The 20936-nt window shown below is 42.6% G+C and overlaps 1 protein-coding gene across 2 annotated transcripts in view; it reads left to right on the forward strand.

Annotated features, from left to right (window-relative positions):
• The first annotated feature begins 9742 nt into the window (after nt 1-9742).
• The window catches only part of TRMT9B (tRNA methyltransferase 9B (putative)), a 54392-nt gene continuing 43198 nt past the window's right edge, over nt 9743-20936 (forward strand). For both annotated transcript variants that reach the window (XM_053578352.1, XM_053578353.1), the window contains exon 1: nt 9743-10210. The gene's annotated coding sequence lies outside the window, so the exon portion shown is untranslated. The remainder of the gene's footprint in view (nt 10211-20936) is intronic.

The following is a 20936-nucleotide window of genomic DNA, read 5'->3' on the forward strand; positions in this document are numbered from 1 at the left end:
CTTCCCACAGATTATCAGTGTTTGTATCAACTTAATAGAAGAAGCTGAGGCACAGAATATAACCTGGATGGAAGTGGAAGACATTATTCTTAGTAAAGCATCACAAGAATGGAGAAGCATGAATCCTATGTACTCAATTCTGATATGAGGACAATTAATGACAATTAAGGTTATGGGGGGGAGGAAAAGCAGAAAGAGGGACGGAGGGAGGGGAGTGGGGCCTTGGTGTGTGTCACACTTTACGGGGGCAAGACATGATTGCAAGAGGGACTTTGCCTAACAATTGCAATCAGTGTAACCTGGCTTATTGTACCCTCAATGAATCCCCAACAATAAAAAAAAAGAGAAAAAATAAAATAAAATAAAAAAATGCATGACAGAAAAAAAAAAAAAGAGTTTAGTTGAGCCAAGATGATGACCGCTGTTGGGAAGACTCTGACCCAAATGACCTTGGCTGTGAGCATCATTCTACCTTTGTTACAAGCAAGTTGTTAGAGGCAAACAGCGGTGTCGGGGTGAGCTGGTACAAAGTTGTCTAGCAGGAATTCCTATTATTATAGAAACCACATTGACTAGTATCAGCTGTGTACTGTTGAACTACTGGGAATGAGTTATGGTGTCATGCATGTGGCATTGTTAGGTTAATTCGTCACTACTTGCGGTGACAGTCTGGAGGCCACATAGCAAGCAGCCTGCAGAGGTGATTCCTTAGCTCAAGGGGAGCAGCCGGACTGACTGCTGCCTCATTCCTGTGCCTCTTTGGGCCTGATAATTTGGAGGCAGTTTCTTCCCTTTTTCTTTTTTTCCATCAAACCAGCAGAAGTCATCTTCTTTTTCTTCCATGTTAAATGGGAAAAAGAATGTACAAACTTCAGGTCAACCGATCAGAGCATGGTCTCGGGGCACAAGGATGCTGTTTTCCTGGGTTATCTGTGCACAAGCTTCTTCACCGTTCCCAAGGCAGAATCCCTGTTCCAGTCTCAGCTCAATTCCTCAAATGACAATAAGAAACTAATCCTCGTGACCCCTCTCATCGTGATGACTATTTCCAAATATAGCCAGGTCCTTTAAGAGCTACCAGGACTGTGTTGTGAAAATACCAGGCTCATTCTTTGTTCAAACACCTGAAAAGACGCTGGGTGGCCTGCTATTTCCAAGGCGTGTTGTCAGCATTGCAGCCAAGAATCCCAGTCCAGGAGAGGACTTAGAGGTTGTCAACTGCAGAGTCATGAGGTTCAGAAATTTGGAAAGGAGAGTCCTATTTCTTATAAAGGGCTGCAGTCTGCCAGCTGATCATTTCACAGGCTGGGAAGCATCAGTTCAGGAGCAAGCACTTGGAGGGAGAGAAGATTGAGACTGGAGTGTTTGCTGAACGCTTGGCTGAGGATACACATTCAGGAGCTTGTGGGAGGAGCAATTACTATTTGCTAAGGGGTGGCATGTGCATATATAGTAAGCAAACACGCATGTTACACACATCCTGTGTTTACCTTACGGTGGATTTAGGTACATTAAAATCATGCTCTATCCTTCAAAAGGTGAAGCAGAGGACACGGCACAGAGACATCCTGTGCACAGCCTCTGTAAACTGGCCAGAACAAGTCCACGGTCAGCTAGTCAGTTCTGTAATCAGTGGTGGGGCAAATCTTCTGAAAGAGTTGGTTTCTGTTTAACCCTTAGGAAGGAAAGCCTCATGGGGGTCGGGGGAGTATAATGAGACATGTCCAACCTTCCATCCTGTCATGGCCAGAAACTTGTTTTTTAAAGCTTCTCTAGGGCCCTCATGACTCAGAGGGTGTCCTTTCAGGCAGTTGGGCAGCTTCAGATTTTATTTTTATTTCTCAAGGTGTCTGGTGTGATCTTCTCTCTGATGTGTGGCTTCCCTCTGCAAGCAGCACCAGTAAGTGAGGGGTCCTCTTCACTTACCCTTGCAGAGACAAAGAGTTTTACCTTTGGAAAGAGCCCTATAAAGAGTTCGAAATTCAGAGCTCTCCGCCTCTTGTTTGGTTTACATGTTTTTCCCCATAACTTGCATCCACTGGTCCAAGTCTGCCCTCTGGAGCATCTCGGAATTAAGTCTCCTTCCTTTTCCGTATCACATGTCCTTCCTAAATTCTTTAAATGAATTAAATGGAAGCTTCTATCAACTATTAACACCACAGCCAGTCCTTTGAAACTAGGAATCTCCTAGTGAACCTTTAGATCAGAAATGAATACCATAAGCGCGGCACTGAATCCTTCCTTTCTTTTACTCCTGTCCAGATCCAAGCAAGGACTGTGTGCCTGGACCTCAGTGATTATCTGACTTAACTCACTTTCCAGATGAGGAACCGAAAAGCCCAGACGTCTTGACTGAGATCAGGGTCACAGAACTCTGGTTATTAGAATCTGGGTCTGGTACTGCAGTGGAATAGCATCGTCTTACTTGTTCTCAGAAGAGAGGCCCAGCTTGGTGGCTTACACCTGTCATCCCAGCACGCTTGGAGGCCAAGGTGGGGGGATTGCTTGAATTTAGGACTTGGAGACCAGCCTGAGCAAGAGTGAGACCCTGTCTCTACTAAAAATAGAAAACACTAGCCAGAGGGTGTGGCAGGTAGCTGTAGATCAAGCTACTTGGGAGGCTGAGGCAAGAGGATCTCTTGAGCCTAAGAGTTTGAGGTTGTTATGAGCTGTGATGCTACCGCACTCTACAGTAAGGGTCTGTCTCAAAAAAAAAAAAAGGAAGAACATGCTTTGACAATTGCTAATAGTTTTCTTACAAAATTTGCTTATTGCAGTTTTCTAAAACTATTCTACAGCTTCTTGTAGAAACAAACGTTAGTACCTAATATTAAGAATTAATTTTAAACTTTTTAAAAAATTACATCTCCCTCCAAAGTTATAGAACTAGGAAATAGTTATTAGGGGAAATAAAATCTACTGATCCCTCTGTTTTCCCTAGAAAATCAAATCTCCAGGGACTATGCGTATGCGTGTGGGTACACAAGCATGCTCGCATGCACGCAGAGTGACCCTACTTCTCTCTGTTCCAAATGCTGACTTCAACCCCAAATTGCTAATAGGTAGATATAAACAAGACACTTAGCCAGATAGCTGACATTCAGCTCTGCAACGAACAGGATGTAAATACAACAGGTGGTTTAGCTGCAATCCAGGATGGAGCACATGTGGTTGTATCTTGGAAGCAGTCAGGAAAAGCACATTCCTAGGAATGCTGTGCAAATTGTGACTTGACTCTTATTGTTAAGACAACTGGGCTTTCTTACACTGTTGCATTAGAAAACTTAAAGGAATAACAAAAAGGCGCAGGAGGATTGTGTGCTGAAACCACTTCTCATATAGTTGATTGGTTACGGCAGGGACGAAGTATCAATATTATTAAATATTGTATTTCCAGGTCATGAAATTGTCTTTGGAATCCTGGCTCTGCATTTTACTACATGAAGATGTTCCCATTTGTATATAAGACACTCGCTGTTGGTGTAATTTCTTTTCTTTTCTTTTCTGCGGCCCTTCTTTCCCTATCACAACAAATAAGGTCACCTCTCCCATTCCCTGTCCATTCCTAGCCAGAAACAGACAACCTATCCACAAGTCAGATCTGAGATTCTGTGTCTGAAACTGCTTCTTGAAAAGAATGATGTAATAGCATTATATAAAAAAAAAAGAGAGAGAGAGAGAGAGATACATGTCACTCAGAGTTCCAGCAAAAAGCTGACTCCAAAAATGACAGGATGCCACATAGTAGATGATGAAAGAGCAGGATGACAGTGAAATAAGAGAAAAAGGATGCAGAGGTAACACCTAAATAGCTTCAGAGATGGAGAGGAAGGATGTAATGTCCCCAAGGACGGCTGGAAGACGACCCAGCTTCTGCTGGGGCAGAACAAACAAGGTGTTTTGGCAACCGTAGCAAAATCACAACGTACAAGGAAGAGAGATGATGGGCTTGCATTGGCGATGACAGAGAATTATTAAAGCCTGTGTAAGAACTGTTGCCATACAGTAAAGAACGTTCTTTTTTTGCAGTTTTTGGCTGGGGACAGGGACTTCTCATGACCACCCTGGAGCTTTTTCTTGAAGGTAATTCTTACAGTTTGGGATTGCACATTTTATTTCCAGTGTCTGTGATTAGTTGACTAAGGTCCGTCATCGCACTGGATTCTAAGTGCTGAGAAGGTAGGTATTTTTGTGTTTTTCTTACCATTGCAGTCCTCACGGAGTGCCTGGCGCATCATAAATGTCCCCTATTTGTTAAATACTTAAATGAATGAATACTTGTTATTAAGGTTAATGATAAGTGTTATAACTAGAATCTAGATAAAGAACTGCTAGGCTACCTGGTTCTTTGTAGCCTCAATGAATCCCTAGCAATTAAAAAAAAAAAAAGAACTGCTAGGATTTTAAGAGGGGGAGATTAATTTCAGATGAAAGCTAAAAGGTTGGATGAAAGAGATGGCTTTGGAGGCCAGGAGAGCAGACTTACCAATTATCATCATCATCTAGGTGGGAAGTAATAGGACATAAAAAAAAACCAGGGTAGAAAGAATAACAAGGGAGAGAAGTAGATAAATAAAAATATTACAAACATAAAATTGGGAGACAGTGGCTGCCTAGGGGATATGAAGGGGATATGAAGGGGAGAAACACATCTAAGAATGTGGTGGGTGCCCTGGAGGACAGGGTTGCAGAGGAAAGCAGAGCAGCTGCAAAGGTCCCCAGAGGGCAAAGGACCTCAGTTTCACATGTATGGAAGTCACCCTGATGGAGATTTCAAGCAAGATGCGAGTGATGTGGATTGGCAGGTTTGTGAGAATTCAGAGATGCAGAGTTTTCTGTAGAGTTTCTCTTCCCAGTTAGAGAAATGGACGAGGTTGTCCAGGGAAAGACTACGGAGAGAGAAAAGCTAATGACCAAAGACAGGCGCCTGAGAAATGTTGAGATTTGGCAGCACCATTTTCCACATAGTTCAGGAAGACAGGAAACAGGTTGTTTCTCCTTTCGGCCCTTAACATCCTGGCAGATAAGATATCATCCTATCCCGATGTTGGGAAATTCACTGTCTAATCCAAGGAGGCCTCCTGGGTTTCACAGATCTGGAGAATACCAGTTCCTCGGACAGAAGCAGAAGCTCCAGACTCTCTGGCACCAAGACAGGTGGAGAAGTGACGGGTTTAGGACTTAGGCCACGCACATCCCAAAATGCCAAGGACCATTCCTATCTCTAAGTTGTGCTGCATATTACAAACAGCTGTGAGCTCTTTGATCTCCAGACCAGTCCGACTGGTTCATTGTAAGGAATCCTTTAAAACCATTGAGACCATAAAGCTTGATCTTTGTCTATTCCTTCCTCAGAAAGTTTTGTTTCCAGTCTCCTAGAGATCATTCTGGAGAGATTGGAGCCCTTCATAATTTCCTTCTGAAATCTGAAGTTAACCTGAGCCCCGTCATCTACCATTCCACCTGGTGAGAGGTTCCATTTCCTTATGCAACAAGATATTATGCTACACTAAAATCATTCCAAAATGTGGAATGGCTTTGCAAAGTGCAGAAACGTGGGTCAAAACACAGCAATTTTTTGCTAAGTCTTCCTTGAACTAACAATAGGTAAGCATCCAAGATGGTTAAGAGCCATAACTTAGACCAGGATCTTGCATGCATTGATGGTCAAGGTTGAGATGAATGAAATAGTGACTTAAGTATCAGGCAACACATTTTGACTTGTGGCAATATAGTGGACTCATTAATTCAAACATATGCATTGAGTTCTAACTAATTGCTGAGAACTTCCATAGACAATGAGGATCAAACAAGTAAAATAACGGTCAAAAGCCCTAGGAAGAGAACGCGAGTGAATTACATAGCTGCCATATGTTAAGAGACTAGAGGTGTGGAGTTCAGAGGCTGGAGAAATCTTTTAATTGCCATGAAGTTCACAGGCAAGCTAGACAGCTCCTGGGTGGACACCAATTATTGATTGAATTAGTCACAGGGTGCAAAGTATGGAAAGGGCCTGTGTGTAAGGAATTGCTGTGGCTGTCTTTCTCAGAAGGGGCCACTAGACCCAGAGCATTAATTAATAAAGGAACTAAATTAACTAAACAATATAATAACGTAATAATATATAGCACAGGTGTTCCTCAACTTACCATGGAGTTATGCCCTGATAAACCCGCTATAAACGGAAAACTTCATAAGTCTAATAGGCATTTAAAACACCTAACCTACCAAATAGCTTAGCCTGGCCTACCTTAAACATTCTCAGAACATTTATATCAGCCTATAGTTGGGTGAAACCATTTAACAGGAAGCCTATTAATAACAAAGTGTCAAATATCTCATGTAACACAAAAGTGAAAAATAATGGTTGTTTGGGTACCAGAAACATGACTTCTACTGAATGCACATTGCTTTCCCGTCATGGTAAAGTCAAAAGATTGTGTAAGTTGGACCGTTTTAAGTTGAGGACTGTCATTGTATACATGGTATGTAATATATTATAAATATACTGTATATTATATGCAAATATGTTATATAGTACATATTTATAGTATATGTAAATTTATCATTTATATGATATATAAATATATATCACATAGTATATAGAAATATGATATAGAAATATGTAATATACTTATATACACATATAAATACATAAAAACTATATTATATATAGTAAAATAATGTAATAATAAAGGAACTTAATTAACTAAGCAATATAAAATGAAGTGTAAATCTAGAGAGAAACAGAACGTATGTTCAGTGTCCCACAGGGATCTAATTTCTTGTGAGCCCATGGTCAGCATCCTTCATTTAAGGGAGAAAGCTATTGTTTCTACATAGTCTTTAGTCATTAATAACAATCTTCTATGTGGCATGACTGGCGTATTTGTACTGTTTCCTCTTCCTTTTCTTTCTCTTTTTATATACAAAATCTCTGTTCTAATGAGCCAAGTTAGGGAATGCTGTAAGAATGGTTATGAATACCAAGAGTAAAAGTTCATTAAAAATTACTTTCGGGCGGTGCCTGTAGCTCAGTGGGCATGGCACCAGCCACATACACCGAGGCTGGCAGGTTGGAACCCAGCCTGGGCCAGCTTAACAACAATGACAACTGCAACAAAAAAATAGCTGGGCGTTGTGGGGGGTGCCTATAGTCCCAACTGCTTGGGAGGCTGAGGCAAGATAATCACTTAAGCCCAAGAGTTGGAGGTTGCTGTGAGCTGTGACGCCACAACACTCTACTGAGGGCAAGAAAGTGAGACTCTGTCTCAAAAAAAAAAAAAATTATTGTCATGGAAAATGTGAAGCATCACAAATAAAGAGATTATAATACAACAAACCCCACATGCCCACCCAGCATCAGCAACTGTCAATGTTTTGACAGTGATATATTTTTCTAATCCCTCCCCTTTTGGCTGTATTATGAAAGTGAAACTCTCCTTTACACATAAACTGTTACAAAGTCCAGCTATGTTTTCCTAGCATGCAATTTTTCTTTACAGAACACTTTTCTTTTTCCATTTCCACAAGCATTGCCCAAATTCTGCTGGTCACCATAGAAATACGTCTTATCATGGCCTCAACTTGAATAATCTCTCTTTTTTTCTCCCTTCCTTCAAACAAAGAATTGGTAACTCTAGTTACAGATCTCTAGGGAGTCCACAGATACGCTTCAGCTGGTCTCTGAACTCTCAGAAAACATATGCAAATATTTTACATTTACTATTGGGGGTCCAAAGTTTCTATCACAATCTCATAGGGGCCTATTTCCTACAAAAAAATTAGGACTCTCTGCCTCTACCATATCTCAAAGCATATCAAACATACCTGCTCATTTTTAATCCTTAGGCAATTCTCTATATGAAAATCCTATATTTACCACCACTCCAGGATCCCTTCCCTGATCACCTCATATATAAGTGATTTCCCTCATGTTTTCCTGCAAAATGTAAACCAGACCACCTTCTTCTTCTTCTTTTTTAACACAATCCATTTAGATCTCATTGCCTGAGAAGTGTTCTTTAGGTACTGACTCTGTGCCAGGTATTATCCTATACCTATTTAGGTACACTTTCTCACCCGCTGCACTGTTAAAAGAGGGCAAGGAATATCATAATATCTAATACGTGTCACGTCCAAGGACATATTGTAGTAGGAGCTCCGTTGAATGGAAACAAGAATGATCAGGGCATTTCTGTGGGCTGGCATTTGGGTCAAGAATATGTAAAATCAGGCTCATACATTTTTTTCCTTTTAAGTGGGAAAAGGAGCAGCTCACAGAAAAATGAAACATCAATTTGATTATCCTGGGCATGAGGACAAAAAGGCCAGAGCAGAGGTTCCCCCACCCACCCCAATATACCCCAGCACTCCATCAATTATCCTAGTACCTTAAATAGACAAGTGTCTACTTAAGACCTACAGCTGAGTCCCCACAAATAACTATGATGGAAAAACAACTCAGTGTGAAGCGCCTTGCCCCCGCTGTGGGATTAAGAGCATCAGCCTCACCCATAAAGGGCAATGTGTGGTTACTAACCATGCTATGTTTTCCATAATAGAAAAGTGCGTTTTTAAAGTACATAGCTCCCTGATGGTTAGAGTTATTTAATGATAGGGGTTGAAGATGATTACTCTAAGAATTTGGCAGAAAGTAGTTAATTCAGAGGGATGTAAGGCCTCACGCCCATTATCCTAGCACTTTGGGAGGCCAAGGAGGGAGGCGCTCTTGAGGCCAAAAGTTCAAGACCAGCTTGGGTACACATGGAGACCCCAGCTTTAGAAAAAATAAAAAAAATAAAAAATAAATAAATTACCTGGGCTTGGTGGCATGCGCCTGTTGTCCTAGCTACTTGGAAGTCTGAATGGGGAGGCTCACTTGAGCTCAGCAGTTCCAGCCTGGGACAGAGGGACTATCTAAAAATAAAAATAAAAATAAAAAAAAAATATATATATATATATTTTTAAAGAGTTAACGCTACTGACTCGGAAGTAATTGGGGGGTGGGTGGATGGTGGTTTGGTTCCAATTGTAGGCCCAAACTTCTAACCTAAGTTCCGCCCCACCTTCTGATATATACTATTTTGACGCAGCTAGTTTAGCAAAACTCAACAGACTAATCCTGGTGTTCTGGTGTAAAGGTCTGGAGCATCTAAGTAGTGTCACCCTGATCTTCAGCTGTCCCAGGTACCACATATAACCAATAGGGACAATTCCGTTGAAGCGGCCTTTGCAAGGATGAAAAGAGATAAGACTCGCTAAAGCGTCACGTCGTTGTCAACCCAGGTAGCGCGGGGCTGCGCTGCGCTCTGGGCCGACCAGGTGTGCCCGGCTCGGCGTCCTCTGCTACGTAGGACCCGCCACGCCGGAGAGACGGGTGAGGAGGGAGGAAGGTCACCCTCAGCCCAGGCGGGGCGGGCGCGGCCGAGCCTCCCTCCCCAGCGCGCTCGAGTGAGCCCGGGCCGGGAGGCGACTCTGCCGGGGCCCCGCTCGGCGCCCGCGACCCCTCCGAGCGCGCCCGCCCTTCCTGCCTGCAGGCGCCGCGGGCCTGCGATCCGGGACTGCCGGGGCCCGGGCGCCGCCTCCTGAGAGGTGGGGGCGGGCCGGGGAGGCGGGGACGGCCGCGGGGACCCGGGGGCGGCCACCCCGCGACAGTCGCCGGTTCCCCCGCCCCACGCCCGGGGCAGGGCGCGCGGGGAGAAGGGCTGGAGGAGCCAGGACCGGGGCGCGCGGGGGCAAAGAGGGGCTCGCGGCAGGGTCGCCGGCTAGCCGGGCGCGGGGACCGCTGGGGCCGCGCTCCAACTTCTCCTCGGAGCCGCGACACGCGCCCGGGCGCGCGCACCCCACGGCCGCGCGCGCCCCGCCACCTCCCTCCAAGCCCCACGCGCTCTCTGTCTATTTTTTCCTCTTCCTCACATCCTCACTCTGAAATAGGTCAGGGGTGGAAGTTACCCCGGGTGCAGCTCCGGCTCTGATGCAAAGGCAGCTTCCCCCAACCCCGGCTTCGGGACGGCATCCTAACTACTTGGCTCCGCAGAGCTTCCCGCCCCCAGACCGCGCGGACAGCGCCAGCGACCTGGGCGCTGACAATGGTCAGCCTCGGGGAGCGGCGAGAAGCCTCCTCCCCGCCTTAGATCCGCCGCCTGTCGGCCTCCGACGGGTCACCTGGAGCCTGCCCTGGCACCTGCGCCCGGGTCCGACCGCCTGGGTGAGTTTCTGCTCCGCCTCCGCCGTCCTGGTGGCGGAGGGTGACTTGTTTACATTGCAAACTTAGGGTCCAAACAGGCGAGGCTGCCTTGCCGTAAGGGCTGCCGGATGCGCTTTGGATGCGAGACCGGACAAATCAGAACTCAGAGCCGAAGGGTTTAGTGTCTTGAAGGTGAACATGAATTTGTATTTTCATGGAGTGCACGTGTGTCTTTTCCTTTAGCTTTAGAATTGATTTTTAACTAGTAAGAGAAGGAGAGCTAATAACGTGAAGCCAGAAAGTTTTCAAAGCTGATGGTGAAAATAAATACAAGAAAGAATGCCAAAATAGGAAGGCGGGATTTGTATAATATTACTTGCTGTGTGTGATGTCTTTTTATGTTATGTGGGTTCTTTGTGATAAATTGATACGAGCGTACAACGCTTCATGTCGAAAGGGGCTAAGGCTGCAAACATCTCGCAAAGCTTTAAATTTGTCAGTATGCATGAATTTAAAGGTACCTGGAAAATTTCCTGTGGATAAAGAGCTAAAATATTATCTATACCATTTTGATGTTCAAGTTATTGGCAATGCTCCAGGTAACCATAGACATTGAACCCTTTGTTTCAGCAGCTGAGTGTATTGTTATACCTTTCTGGCTAATGAATGGTTGATTTGTTTTGAAGTTTGGGGAGGAGAGGGTTGTAGGTTTTCCTGTCCTACTATGTCTGGATGTGGGTGGATGCAGTTCTGAAGAACTCCCCAGTCCCAGTGAGTGGTGCCTTAGAGTTGCTCAAGCCACAACCTCTCTGAGAAGAATGGAAACCCACCCTCTGATGACCCTTGATTGCATGTCACTTACATAAACCAGACCTTGAAAAGTTGAAAGTATCTTGTCACTACAGAAGCTGCTCCAAAGAATTGCTGCTTTATTAGTGCATTTGGTCGGATTTGAAAAGAGAACTCTCCATGGGCTCTTTTCCTAATTCAAAAGAAACTCTATTTCTAGAAAGATTCAATTACTCTAATGAGGTTCTCTGGAAATTTTTCCTTTTTTGCGTGTGTCTTACTATGGCTAAAGCTCCAAGGTAGTTCAAAGGTTTTAATAAAATTTTACTTAACCAGAGAGAGATATGGAATTGAAAATGCTTTGCATAGTTAACTCTGCCTTACATTGGAAGTGCAGGGCGAGATTTATTATCCCCCATAAATCTTAAGCCTCTGTTTATGTGTATCTTTTAAAGCCAAATCTTACTTAGGATTAAGAGGGCTTTAAAGTAAAGATATAAACCAGATAGGTATTGTAGTATTTCTAATAGGTGGATATGTAAATGCTTAAATGCATTTCACTTGTAAAGACTTTACATGCTTCTTTAGAAAACTAGTTTCCAAAATTTGAAACACTTTGTAAAGAAGGTTCTGTTATTGCCTTGAAGAAGGCAGGAGCCAGGTGCCTGGCCTGGTAGTACACAGACTCCGTACTGTTGAGAGAAAAATGTAAGTACGTGTCAATGTTCTGATTAATATTTTTACACAGGGATTGGGTGAGAGCTCTCAGTGCAGTTTAGCTGCGGTTATAATGCATTCTTGAAATTAGGCTGTCAGCACTTGTCTGTGCAATCTTTTGTCTTCACTCACAGATGAATGAGGAAATGTTCTGAAAAGAGAGGCGTGAAAGTATTAGGGTAACTGAGAATGTATTTAAGGACCGATTGAACGGTGATGCTAAGCATCCAGTTAAATATCCTTCAGCCTTTGTGATTCTCTTCTCTTTTTTGCATAAGAGATACATTGTGTAGAACCCCTGGCTAAGAAGTCTTCAAAAGGAGCTGACATCGTTTGCTCTGGGTACTTACTTCTCATCCAGAGAAAGGTCTAAGCACTCAAGGCAGCCATTAGATTACCTGGAGGGAAGTCCAGCTTTGAGTCATCTCCTCTCTGTGAAATGGGGCTAATGATACTTCTGAAGGTGGTCGTGAAGAACAAGTGAGGTAATCAGTATAAAAGGCTGTATAAACTATCAGGACATTGGGAGCAGTCATACAGAGGGTTTATAACCAGAAGGAGAAATCTGTTGACTGAAAGACATCTCCTGGGGCCTGCGTGGGGCTGCTGCCTAACCAGCCTTGGAAGAGAGTACGTAGTTTTTGGATCAGTGGATCGTTCCCTCATCCTGATACTGCTAATACATTTTTACATGGTGTGTAGAGCACTCTGCACTTTTTATTAATCAAGCTGACACTGTCACTCTTGCATCTCCTCCAGCCTAGATAGGCCTTTGACTTACTAGGATAAAGATGGGTGTTTTGGGAGATAATGGTGAGATAGTAGGAGAGGGAGATGATGCCCCATTGAAATTCTAAAATAGATGTTAAACACTTAACCTGCTTCTGTTAATGCCTTTAAAAGTATGAACCTCCTAAGATGACATTAATTCCTAGTTTTCCTGTGGACAGTGAGCAAAGAGAGGGAACATCTGTCACAATGTAGACATGGAGTGTCTGGCCTTCGGGGCTGGAGCCGCAGTAGTATTCATTCAGCTTGTCAAGCTCGGCATTCCCAAAGCACCAAAGGGGCAGTGCTCAGCCCTGGAGTTCTCGTAGGACACAGGTCTGCTGCTCATGAATTGGTAAATCTATCAATAAAACACATGCTATGTGCTGTGTGGGCAGGACTGATGTCCCAGAGATGGCGAATTTCACCTGTGGAGGGAGGTTGGTCAGGAATGCTTGCTTAAGAATGGGATTCGAAGGAAGAGCATTTGAGGAACAGCGCCATGCAGAACCATGCACTGTGTGTGTGTGTGTGTGTGTGTGTGTGTGTGTGTGTGTGTGTGTGTGTGTGTGTGTGTGTGTGTGTGTGAGAGAGAGAGAATTGCTGGGAGAATGATGGAGACAACAGGTGTCTTTGAAAGCAGAGACAGCGCTGTGTGAGTGAGCAGTAGGCCTGGGCTGTGAGACACATTTCAATCTACCAAATGGCAGGTAACACCTCAGAAGAACCACAGGAAGGGAAAAAGTTGTGAGCCTCTTTTATGTCAGGACGGTAGTCTCAGGAGAATTCTTAACTGTTTTGTGTAAACATCTTATCTTAGGTGTTTGTTCAGACTACTCTACTGAATTGTAAAAGGTTATTTACAATCTCTTTTTAAGCTGATCAGAAACTAAACCACTATTTATTCTCATCCACCAGTTCAGCAGCTCTATGTATTGTCAGTTGTCTGATCTTAAAACCACTTGGATTAATCTGTTTTAAATCTAACAGATTTTTGTTTAAAGTACATATTATGTATATTTCCAGCTATTACACACACACCCCCGTCTCTAACTTACCTATCATGTTTCCATCATCCGTCAATCCGTATATTTCTCTCTCTCTCTCTGTCCAGTGTCTATGAAAGAGCTGTAGGGTCTGATTCACCTTGTATTTCTCGTGTGGAAAGGCTTCCTGGGTCTTTATTTGAGAACTCTTGAGCCCAGCTCTGTGAGGCTGTAACACAGACTGCAGGGTAGCAACAGGAAAGTGTCTTACCCTCAAGGTCACTTGAGAGGTTTGACCTGTGGTTCTTTTCCCCCATATGAATAGTTTTACTCTCATTTCTTTTCCCTATTCCTTTCTCTTCCCTTTTCTAAGGGTCTCCTAGGAGAGCTAGGCTATGAGTATTTCTCAGCCTTTGTCATTGTGCCCTGGCCTCAAAGGCCAAAGGGTTGTTGGCCTTGATTTACATAGACCTGGAAGGTGAGACCATCTTCTTGCTCTTAAATGTTTACCTGTGTATGTCAGAGGCTCACAACATTTTCCCTTCCCGTGGTTCTTCTGAGGTGTGACTTGCCACTTGGCAGATTGAATGGTCTCATCTCTCCCTTCTCATTCTTTTATCAGTTAGCTTGTAGATAATGGAAATTGCCCTAGCTCCTTTAAGCAGAAAGGAGTTTGAGAAGAGAAGTAGGTGCTCACAAGAAGATTGGAAGGAAAGGTTGCAACTTAAGGAGAGGATAGGATCGAGCCTGACCCTTGAGAGCTGAATCCCAGGCATCAAGGCTAGACTGGCCCCAGGAGGCTGGGAATCTGAGCAAGCTGCTGACATCAAGGACATACAGCCTGGGCTGTGTTCCAGTAATCCCAGAGGCTACCGCAAACTTCCTCTCCACCCTAAGAAGCTAGCACTGAACATTGCTACCAACAACAGAAACAAGTTAGCAAACATCTTCCTTAAATACCCTTTGCCTTCCTTCTCATCCAGCTCAGCTCCCTAAGCTGCGCCCAGAACCCTAGCTGCAAGGGACTCTGGGAAATGTGGTTTGTAACCTTCACTTTTAGAGGTAAAGGGATGTTTATGTTTTAATCCTTTTGTTAATCCTACCTGTTTTTTTAATCAGTTGGGCTGATGATGAGACTATTCAGTACACCAGACAGGAGTGATTGTTGAGGGACCATCATGCTAAACACATAGTATTTAAAATATATTTTATCAGAGACTTAGCTGGAATATTTAAAAACAAGTAGTGATTGATGTTAGATATGTAGCAAATGTTGCAAAACTGAACAAAAGATTTAGTTGCTAATCAGTTACCCTTTCAGACTGATGGATATTATAGTTTTATAGTTGAAATTGCTGGAAAAAACAGCAAGCAAAGAAATAACTAAAAATCACCAAGTGCCTATCTCTGTGTGTGGTACTAATTGAATGTGGAAAAATGTTTCTTTGACTTGGTTTATTAATCAAGGTAAAATATTAGAAAAATTATTTTTAAATTTTATTTTTTTCCCACCATAGCAGTAGGATAGCCCACTACTTAATGAACCCAAAAGGAAGAATGTCGTGTTCTATTAGAGAAATAATAACACAAGTCTGGCTAATTCCTTAATTAGATGAGTTATCTGTCCATCTGTGTTTTTACTACATCTTTTTTTTTTTTTTTCGAGACAGAGTCTCACTTTGTCGCCCTGGGTAGAGTGCTGTGGTGTCACAGCTCACAGCAACCTCCAGCTCTTGGGCTTAGGTGATCCTCTTTCCTCAGCCTCCCAAGTAGCTGGGACTACAGGCACCTGCCACAACGCCCGGCTATTTTTTGTTGCAGTTTGGCTGGGGCCGGGTTCGAACTTGCCACCCTCAGTATATGGGGCCAGCGCCCTACTCACTGAGCCACAGGTGCCGCCCTCTACTGAATCTTTCTTTCCCCCATCTTCCATGATGCTCTTTTTCAGGGTAACAAAGATAGAAATGACTTATTGGAGTTTAAAATAAGAGTATGTTTGAATTCACTTTGATCATTTATTTCATACCTGGGCGCTTGTCCGATTCCTTTTCTTGCAAACTATTAAAGTACATGCGATAAGATCCCTTCTCTTCTCTCGTAATAAACTATCAGTATATTTGCATTCATAAATTACATTAACACATCTGTAAATGGGCTTGATTGTTGAATGAAATTTTCTTACATTGACCTCTAATGCTTGGAGTTAGAAAATGAAAGAAGGTAGTCATTCAGGGAGTAGATAATAATAAAGTTTTATGATATTATGATAGTTTTATCATAAGTATGAAGAACAGTGGCTTCATCAGAGAGAAAGTGGGGTATTCTCTCATGGTAAGGTGGAAGATGGAAATTATTAAAACATGAACAGATTTCTGACTTCAAAGACTATTTGCCTTTATTCTTAATAAAAGTAAGAAAATCGCTGAGATAAGCAAAAAGTGGCAACTATTTAGGGTCATGTCTTTTATCTGTTCCCTTTAAACCACAGAAATTGCAATGGTTGAGCTTATAAAAAAGTTAGAAGGTATTAATGTTTTACCAATAAAGAAATAAAGTGTTCGCAAGAAAAGAGGATCGCTTTGGGTACTCAAATCATTGTTCACAAAGCAATCAGGAATCTTCAGAGATTATCAGAGCTCATAACAGTCCACTGGACATTAAATTAATGATTAGAGTAATTCAAGAAAACACAGGAACATTCTGAATGTTAAGACATTTGCAAACAAAGATTGCAATGCAGTGATTTATGCAATCATGAAATAGATTCAAGGTTACCATGTGACTTATTGTCCAATCCAGGACACTTTTGAGAGTGAAGGGGACATTATTAGTGATCACTGTGACAGTCTGAAAAGCATAAATGGAGACCGCTTCAGAAAATCTTGGGTGCTTAGGACTTGTGATCACCCACAAGATTTAGGTGCTAGTATTGAAGCTTGATCGCATTAACTGCAATATTGGGAGGTTTTAAAATTTTGGTAACTTACATGTAACATAAAAATATTGTTTTAACCACTTTTGAGTGTGCAATTCAGTGGCATTAAGTATTTTCACATTGTTGTCAGCCATCACGATTGTCCACTTCCAGAAATTTTTTATCCTGTCAAACCTATTAAACAACAACTCCTCATCCTTCCTTCCCACAGTAACTGGCAACCACCAGGGTATCTGACATCTGTGTAATTTTGACCGTTCTAGGAATTTAATATAAATAGAATTGTGTTTTGTGTTTTTGTCCTTTTGTAAGTGGCTTATTTCACTTAGCATGATATATCCAAGACTTATCCATGTTGTGCCATGTATCAGAATTTTTTCCTTTTTAAGGCTGAATAATATTCCACTGTATGGATATACCACATTTTGTTTATCCATTCATCTGCAGGTGGATGCTCAGGTGTCTTTCACCTTCTGGCTATTGTGCATTAGGCTGCCATGAATATGGATGTACAGATACCTCTTTCAGTTCCTGTTTCCAATAGTTTTAGGTATATTCCCTCAATATTAATGTTTAAAGGAAGAAAGTGGAAGTAGAGGGAAAAGAAAATATTCTTCTCCTTTCTAGGATCTTTCAAATCATGTTTTTTTAAGCATAGTACTGCATCAGATGGGTGTCTAGCTATGCCTCTGCAGAATTCATCAGAAAATGCAGCTGTAGATAATCTGAAGAAACCACTTGCTGGAAAAAAGAAAGCTAGTTTTTCTATGATAACTCCTAGGATGCATTGACCATGGCTATCTCTAAGAGGGAAGGGCTGGCACCCAGAATACCAGAGTCTGCGTCTCTGTTGCCTTAAGCAGAACAGAGAACCAGCAGGAGCTTGAACATGGAATGGCCCCCAGTGACCAAGACCATTTTTTGCCTTTTTTTTTTTTTGTAGTTTTTTTTTTTTATTTTGGCCGGGGCCGGGTTTGAACCCACCTCCTCCGGCGTATGGGGCTGGCGCCCCACTCCTTTGAGCCACAGACACCACCCAACCAAGACCATTTTTTGTAACACAGGAGACCATGAACTTCCTGGGGAAAAGGAATTGGACCAACAACTCCAGGTTGAACCTTACTAGTCTGAAATCTGAAATGCTTCAACATCTGAAACAAGCGTGATGCTACAAGTGGAAATTTCTATACCTGACCTCATGTGATAAATCTCTGTCAAAAGCAGCCAGAACTTTGTTCCATGCACAAAGTCATCAAAATTATTGTGTAAAATTACCTTCAAGCTATGTGTATAAGTTATATACAAAACTTAAGTGAATTTCATGTTCACATCTGGGTCCCATCCTCAAGATAGTGCATTATGTATGTGAAAATATTCCAAAAATCAAAGAAATATGACATCTAAAACCTTCTTGTCCCAAGAATTTCATATAAGGTGTACTTAATCTGTATCTGCTGATTTGGAAACTGAGGTGAGAGGAAAGAGGCTGCAGCAGGAGGCAGACTTTCCAGGTATGGAGAAAAGATTCCTACATTTGGTATGGAAGTAGATATCCGAATGCCAACGTCAAGAACCTTGGTGCATCTGATCTCAACTTAAATGATCCCTGTTTTGGAAAAGGAGACATCTAACTATAACTCTTCATTTGAAATTTTGAGTAATTCCTTTTCCACTGGAGGTTTACAGTCCTGGAAAGAAACAGTGACATGTCTGGAACAAACAGGGAGCTGCCATGTTTTCTGGATGGGAACTTCTTCCTCTTGTATTCTGTGTGGCAGTGTCAGCAGTGTGTGGGAAGAGGACACTTGTTCATCTTTAACGGCAACCTTGAGGGAAATTGATAAGCTTTTTGCCATTAGTAGTAACCGAGCTTCAGAGAAAACATCTGTAGACCTCATCTGTAGCTGAGGGCCCATTAGGTATTAAGGAGCTTTCGGAAAAATGGACCCCACTTGAGTATCTTACAGCTGTCCAGACTGGACAGTGTACCCAGTTGTACTTTTAGTGGACCACACCCTCATCAGTGAAGACATAGAAATTAACAGGCATGCCCACGCAAAAACCTGCACTCCAATGTTTGTAGCAGCTTTATTCTAAATTGTCCCAAATTGGGGACCACCAGGATGTCCTTTGCTAGGTGAATGGACGGACAAATCGTGGTACATCCACACAAGGGAATATTACCCAGAGATAAAAAGAAATGGCCTATCAAGTCCCAGAAAGACACGGAGGAACTTTTAAATGCATATTGCTGAGTGAAAGAAGACAGTCTGAAAATACCAAGTGCAGTATGATTCCAATTATTTGATGGTCTGGAAAAGAGAAAAGTATAGAGATTGTAAAACAGTCACTGGTTGCCAAGGTGCTGGGTGTGGAGGGGAAGAGATGAACGGGTGAAAGAGAGGAGATTTTGAGAGCAATAAAACCGCTCTGTTTACCACTGCAATGGTGGCTGCGTGACATTATGCATTTGGCAAAACCAGTAGAACTACACAAGACCAAGAGTGAATCTTAATATAGACCATGGATATTGGTTGATAAAACACATCAATATTGATTCACCCATTGTTACCAGAGTGCCCTACCAACACAAGATTTAAATTTAAAGATTCCGTGAGATGTTTCACAGGCATGTCACTTGGTGCTGGTATAGAAGATGTAAAAGATAAACATTAGCTTCAGGGGTCCAAGGGATAGCATGGCCGAGACAAGGGAATTAAATGAGAGTGGCTCAGGTGCTTTAATCCCAGTTGGAAACATCCAATGAGCTATGTTGCACCTTACCTGCAGAAATCTCACCCTAACTTTTAGCAGATGAGGAGGAAACATTCAAGCAGACTTCAGTGCAGACTACGTCTTTGCTATCTGGTTTTATATTGGTCCAAGACTTGGGTCAGAGCCCATAGAATCCACTCACAAGCCTGAAACCAGAGAAAATGCCCCCCAAATTTGCAAGGCCAACCGTCAAGTCTGCCCAGCATTTGACCATTAATTCTTCCTTCCACAGGCAGTGGATTCTCCATGCCAACTTTCCTCTGTTGGAAGATTTTTTTATTTATATATTTTTTGAGGCAGTTTCACTATGTCACCTTTGGTAGAATGCCATGGCAAGACAGCTCAGAGCAACCTCAAACTCTCTGGCTCAAGTGATTCTTTAGCCTCGGCTTCCCAAGTAGCTGGAAATACAGGTGCCCGCCATAACGTCCGGCTGTTTTTGGGTTGGAGTTTTCATTGTTTTAGCAGGTCTGGGCCAGGCTCAAACCTGCCATCCTTGGTACATGTGGCCGGTGCCCCACTCGCTGAGCTATGGGCACTGAGCCCTCTGTTCAAAGATCTTAAAGCTGTGCATTGCATTGGCAGAAATGTAGACCTAGTTCTTGTTTTGCTAACAAAGAGTATTGTAGTTGCCACATAATCTTGGAAATGTGGGCTCCATAAAACATTTCCTTAAAAAGCTGTACAGACATACCCATATGTGTACATTATACATAGAAACTTGCAAGCAGAATGTTGAGCTAGATATTTTTAAAGGTTTTTTTTTTGAGCCCAAGTAATTTATGATCTCTCCTCTGACATTTTATCTATTCTACTTGTTAAAATGTGGGCCTTTTGAAATGTGGTGGCAGAACGGGCATACAGAAGCTTTTTATTCTCATTAAGAGGATGTATTATGGCACAAAATTGATGGTTTTGTGTGTAGCGTACCACTTTAGAATGAAAATGAATCTTTGAAAGGCAGAAGGTACTAGAAATTCTACCACTGGTGAGCTAAAAGCAGACCAGCTTCCCATGGTGGCTCTGTGTTCGTGCTTTGGGCAAGGAACAACTTCTGAACTCAGTTGTCAAAAAACATACTTCTAACCACATAGTTTGGGGTTTTGAATTATTCCCAGTGATCTGTGTATTAGAATTCATCCCTTAAAGCAGTAAATTGAAAAATACTTGAGTAATTAAAATATGGGGAGAAAACTAAGTTTTATTTTGATATGGAAATTTTCATTACAGATAAATAGTAACCACTTAAACACATACACAACTTTTTGAAAACTTTGTGCAGCAACTACTTTAGTTAGAGCTGTGTCTGAGAAACTCCTGTTTGCAGTTTATTTGAACTAGACTGCAGTTTGCCATGGGGGCTTAGAAGGAGTTCCCATAGTCTAGGCCCTGCTTCTTGAGAAATTAATCACACAGTTTTTCTGTACTGGTTGATTCTCAGAGGACAGTAGGACCTCTTTAAGTTGACCACCTGAGGGACGGTAACAAACTGGTCAACATATGGAGGTGGTCAACATGAGGAACTTTACACTGCGTGTTGCACGTATGGTCTATGAAAATTAGATCAACTTGAGGAAATGGTCAGTGTAGGGAGGTTGCCAACTACAGAGGTTTTTTGTTGTTGTTTTCAGACAGAGTCTCACTTTGTTGCCCCAGGCTAGAGTGTCATGGCATCAGCCTAGCTCACAGCAACCGCCAACAACTGGGCTCAAGCAATCCTCCTGCCTCAGCCTCCCAAGCGTTGGGAATACAGGCACCCTCTACAATACCCGGCTAA

The sequence above is a fragment of the Nycticebus coucang genome, chromosome 24 (genome assembly GCF_027406575.1).
Source record: "Nycticebus coucang isolate mNycCou1 chromosome 24, mNycCou1.pri, whole genome shotgun sequence".
Taxonomy (NCBI): domain Eukaryota; kingdom Metazoa; phylum Chordata; class Mammalia; order Primates; family Lorisidae; genus Nycticebus; species Nycticebus coucang.